Genomic DNA, 6,216 nt, shown 5'->3' on the forward strand with positions numbered 1-6,216 from the left:
ATGTTTAATGCATTAAAACGGTGAAATACCCCATACAGGAACTTTTTTCCCAGCTTTGATTTTTGTATTGTTTTCTTCGAGTATACAGGAGTAAAAAGTAAAAGAACCACACCAGGTTAAGGCAAGGAAGGGGCACGCCCCTCCTGCCATGCGTGCATAGTAAAAGCTTAATACATATCTTGAGGTCATTAACTAGTTAATATTAGGATAAACGCTCTGTGAGAATTTAATTAGGCTTTTTATCTCCTCCTTCCCTCCCTTCTTTCCCATGTTTGTCCTCTTCTGCTTTTTTCCCAAGGGCGTTATGGAGGGTCTCCTATGTGTCCTGAAACCTGGAAATGGATGGATGAATAAAATTTGACATGGTCCTATACCTCTTGGAACTAACAATGAAATGGGAAAAACAGAAAATGAACAGTTACACAAGCTAGTGGCCTTTCTTGTGCTCAGCTGTTTGAAATAATTCTGCCTTTCCCAAAGTGTTGACTCTTGAAGACTAAAGAGGGTCACGTCTCCCAGGAGTATTTGACTTTTGATAGGGACTGTGCAAGACATAAAGGAGTAAGTGGCTCATAGAACAGTTTCTGATACTTTGTGGGGAAAGTAGCTACTCCACTTACTTGAAAGGCCAGTTTGGAGGCATTTTTTTTTTCCTCAGAAGTGTTAAATGTCACTATGATTGGGAAGCAGAAATTAAATACCCCGCCCCTCCACCCTTACTTGATGTAGTCTGGGAAAGAACCTTAGTTTGCCAACATGATTGCCAGGACTGACACATCCACATAGTTTAAGGACAGTATGGCCATCGTCCCCCTTTGATGCTGCCAAAACAGGTTTATTTTTAATAATAATAATAATGATAAAAGTCCACTTTTAGGCAGGGAGCTTGATATGTTAAAGGAGGAAAAGGCATCAAAGAAGCAACAGGAATGTTGAGTTTCTCCTTGAGACTTCCTTCCTCATCTGTCAACCATAACAGGCATTAGAGGTGATTTTTGTCCCCTCAGACAAGGAAACATAAAATAAAGCCTTTACCGGCAGAAATGAAGCCTTATTCCACTTCATTCCTCCACACCTCACTCACCCTTGTCATGAATCTAGAGGCAACTCGGTTAATTCTGACTCTGATTATTCTTCCAAACACTCCAGCCTAGAGGTAGCGCCAGCAACAACAACAGGGATCTGCTAACTGGCTTCAAAATAGAACTGTGTGTAAACACGTCTCCAAGAAAACGAGCTCTTCCACTTTTTCCCAGTTGTGTCATCTGTCTATTGCCCCAAAATGCTGTATGAAAAGCAATCACAAAATCTAATAGCATATGGCAGTAAATTTAATGTTTATGCATTTAGGATCTTGGCTGGGCTCATTCAGGTGTCTGGAGGTGGGTTGGGTCTTGCTTGGGGAGACTGAGGTGACTGGCCTCTGGCCCACATGTCTCTTGTCTTTTAGCTGGCCAACCCCAGCATGCTTGCACGGCAAAGGCAGAGGGGCTAAAGCAAAAGCAGAGACATGCAAGACTTCTGAGGGTCTAGTCTCAGGACCACACACTCTTTTCTGCCTTAGTCTATTGGCAAATCACATGAGGAAATATAAAGTGTTTTTGTTGAACTTCAAAGTTGCATGACAAAGCGTATGGATACAGGGTAGGGTGAAGCGTTAGGGTTCTTTGAAACCCCACCTCTAATTGTCCTATACTTAATTTGCATGCAGTGTTATTTATTTTAATATCACTACTCCACTAGAATATACTCTCCATGAGGGTAGGGCTTTTTCTTGCATTTATTTACTGATATGCAAGATCCTAGAATAGTCTCTATTCTACCACTACTACTGCTACTACTACTACTACTACTACCACTACTCCCTGTAGTAGATATTTACTGAAAGTTTATGAAATAATGAATGAATTACCATGAGAGTGCCATGAGAGACTTAAGGTACCCTAAAGTGTAGAATACAGAGTGAGGCCTTTTTTGAAACGTTAGCCTGACATGTCTAAACTCCTCCTATATTCTTGGACCCTTTTCCTCTTGTGAGCACAAGAATGTAAACATTCTGCAGTTTTTGCTCTTGTCTGTTTCTCTACAAGATATGGTGACCTCTATACTTTACCTTGAATTCGGGGTCTTCACACATTCTACTTTTGCTAACTAACCCTGTGTGGCAGCTTATATTTTTCACATATGGCCACGACAATATCTCCTATGCCACATGTTCCTCTACAATCCATGTGACCTTGACATTCCTCTCATCAGGAGGGAGGTACATGTAACCTCTTCTGAATTCTGGGTGGGCTGATACCTCATTTGTAACAAATAGAATGTGATGGAAATAACACTGTATGGCATCCAAGGCTAAATTACAAAAAGTAATGCAGCTTCCATCTTAAATGTTGCAGCACTCACATTTGGATCCTTGGGCTGCCTTGTAAGAATCTGACTACCCTGAAGCTGCCTTATCGGGAGGAAGCCCAGACAACATGAAGAGGTCACCTGGAAGTGCTTGGATTGACAGCCCGAGGACAGCATCAACTGACAGCTATGTGAGTGAACCACTTTGGAAATATCCACCCCAGTCAAGCCTTCAGATTACCACCATCCCAAACCCTTCCAGAATTCCTGACCCAAAAAATTACAAACAAAAATATAGCTGTTATAAGCCTCGAAGTTTTAGGATAATGTGTTATGGAGCAAGGTAACTGGAATGTCCTGCTAGCTTCCCATAATCCAATGCTCTGGAAGTCCCCTCTAATCAACAGTCTACACTCAACAGAGCAATGAGCAGTTAGGAAGATAAATATTTTAGAGAAATCTGGAAGACAGAGAAGTATGCAGGCACCCAAAACGTTGTGTTCTGAAATAACAATTCCAGTTGGATTCTTTAAAAGCAGTGATGACCCCACAAGAAATACGCAGTCTATACAAAATCTTGCCAAGGCCATTTATTTTACCATTATCTGCAAGATTTGTCCTGATAGTCACAGAATTTCTAGAAGCATTTGCTGACAGGCAGCTCCCAACACATGTTTCTGTGATCTTGCTGAATTGCTCAGTTCCCAGTTCTTCTCAGTATGTCCTTATTATGCAGATTATGCAAAACTATGGATGGAAGAGAGTATTAGTGGGTTCATCAAGGAAATCGCATAAAAATTATGCAAAACTATCCAGAAAAGAGAGTATTAAAATCAGGGTTTCTCTTATGCAAATTATTGCTCTCTATGGGTGAATATGAAAAAAACCTAAGGTTTAATACATTTTATGGGATAATGCATCTTAGAAATGCTTTCAAAAGGTTTTCCAAAGTTTTGCTCAAAGGGTGCATCCTAGAAATGCTTGAGATAACTGAATAGTGCTTTGTTCATTCCTTATAGCATATCCTCTGTGGAGACTCATCCCTATTTTATTAGATTAACAACATAATTGGAAACTTTTCCCTAATTCTGCTCTTTCCTTTGCAGTTTTCTCTCCTTGGAATACTCTTCAAAAAATTACCTCATGGCTTGCCTTTTCACCTCTCTCTCAATGAGGTTTTCTCCAACTTATTATTTTAAAGTTACTGCCCTTCCGCCAATCATTAGTATCTAACAACTATATATTTTACTTACTTATTTTGTTTCCCATCTATCTCTCTCCACTAAAATTTAATCCCCATAAGAACAGGAAATTTTGTCTGTGTTGTTTCCTCTTATATCCTCAGCATCTAGATCAATGCCTGACACATGATATGTACTCAGTAGATACTTATTGATGTCTGTGATGCTCTTCATAATGTCAAAATTTTCTATCAATCCATGGCTGAGTTTTGCTGTCTGCTTTCCTGACCAGTTGCTTGATTATACACCTCTGCCACAAGCAGCCACAAAAATGTTCATTCTAACATAGGATTTTATTCTCTTTATTGTCTTTTTTCCTTCTACTTCCAGTTTTATCAATTTATAGTACTTTGTTAGCCATTATAGGCTAATCATGATTGCCAGTACACGTGTAATCCCAGAATTAAAAGCCATCTGAAATGAGCAAGCAAAGTGGTACTTGCCACTCCACCTGAAGGAGGGGCAGCCGAGTTTGATTGAGTCACATTGGCCAAGAACAAGTAATGGTGCACACCCCAGCTTATTGGATGTGAAGAAAGTATAGGTCAATTATACATTTTGGTACTACAACATGTGTGTATGGATGAGTGATTTGAATGAAATATAATAAAACATTGCTGTATGGGACACTGCTAAAACAAGTATTCCTCCCTTGTAAACTAATACATCTGTGTAAGATACATTAAATTGGCAAATGGGGATGTAGGTGTTCCTTTAGGTAGAGTAAATTATTTGACTGGAAATGTTTAACAGCTTCCTACATGTGGTCATTTCTAAGGTTTTCGCCAGCAGTCAGAAGGGTAGGAGGAAAAGAGTGATTATAAATTCCTATGGTGGTATAGTTCAATGGCTATTAAATAACCTAATAATAGCTTAGTGTTGATAATGCATTAACACATCTGCTTTTTGTCTTATGGTACACTAATATTTTTCACTTGTACATTCACAGTTCTCCTTATCTTAAGAAGTTCCAATGTCAAAAACATAAGGTAGAAGTAAATCTCGTATACAATTTTTAGACATCTGCATGAATGCAAGAGGTGGTAGTTAAAAGGGCAGATATCTTCCAAATAATTCATATTGATTTTGACTCTGGAATGGCCATGGTCGCACTTAGCCAGCTGTTCTCAATCTGAGATGACTGCTCAACAGGACTTGACCCAGCATTCTCATGAGATACAGTAAGGGGCGATAACCAGAAAAACACAGGGTCTCAGTCCATAATCCAAAAGGTAGATAAACCAATTACCAAAAGATTAAACAGAGCTAACTACTTTGGGCTGGCAAGGATTAACAGAATCATGGAGCTGGAGATCATCTCCAAGAGATCATCTCTTTATGCCTTTCCTTTAACAATAAGGAAACCAAGGTCCATGGAAATCATACAACAGGCAATCCCTGAAAGGTTCTGAAGAGGAGAGTCGTGGGATCATATCTGTGCTTTAGAATGATGAGTTTTCTTGAAAATTAGAGAACGTATTTGAAAGGAGGACGATATGTCAGAGCGGTAAGTAGAATAATCAAGAAACGAGGAAATCTGGACTAGGGCAATAGCAGGAAGGGTGGCGAGACTTGGAAGAAGTCAAGAGATCTGAAGCGAGCAGGTTTACAGGGTTTTATGAGCAAATGGATGTGGGAGTAAAGGAGGATAAAAGTCAAAGATTATGGCTGGTTTCTGCTCTGGACAACTGGGCCAACAAAGGTACTATCCACCATGCCAAAGAATACATGCAGTGGAATAGATATGGGGCATAAAGATGAAGGAAAATAGCTAATTCAGTTTTAAAACCTGAGTGTGGCTTTACAGTCTCATGATGTAAAAAGAGAAACAATAAAGCAAAAAAATGTTAACAATATGTCCTGAAGATTAAAAATTCAGTACAACTGATTAAAGAAGGTTGCTAGAGGTGAGCTTTGGAAATTGGTTAATATAGGGATAGTACAGAGAAAGGCATGTAGCTGAACTTCAGAATGAGGAAGCTTGACCACCCAGCATTCATTGCCTTCTACTATCAGCAACATCTTGAGTTTATTTTGAGAAACCACCATTCCCTGTTTCTGGAACATGTGATTTAAAAGAAACTATACCATTTCCATGTCCCCAAGGGGGAGCATATATTCCCAGGTCTGCCCAAGGAGAAGCAATCCTGAGCTTTCTTGGCTAAAACCATTGGGAAAGCTAAGATTGCTAATGTAGAAGGATTAAACCTACAGCTACTGCTGGCTCTCTTATGACTGCAAGGTGAAAGCATGCTGAGGATTAAACCACACAGAGGAAAGCAGAACTGAGTAATAAAAAAAGTATGACATGCTATAACAAGATGTCTTAGAATAAAAAAGAAAAATAAAATAATAAACCAATAAAACAAAAATTATAATAAAAAAAGAAAAAAGTATGACAAAAAGTGTGACCCAATGACATTATTAAAATGCCTGCATCTGGCCTTCCCTGAAAGACTATTCAATTATGGAACCCAGTACATTCCTTCTTTTACTTAAATGGGGGTCTGTCACTTGCAAAAGAAGGAGACCTGGAATAATTCAGCGTTTTTTGGCCATTTGAAGTAGTTTGCTGTGATTCGATTAGAGAAGCTAGTTACGTATGGATGGGAGCAAGAAAAAT

Source organism: Pan paniscus, chromosome X (genome assembly GCF_029289425.2).
Source record: "Pan paniscus chromosome X, NHGRI_mPanPan1-v2.0_pri, whole genome shotgun sequence".
NCBI lineage: Eukaryota > Metazoa > Chordata > Mammalia > Primates > Hominidae > Pan > Pan paniscus.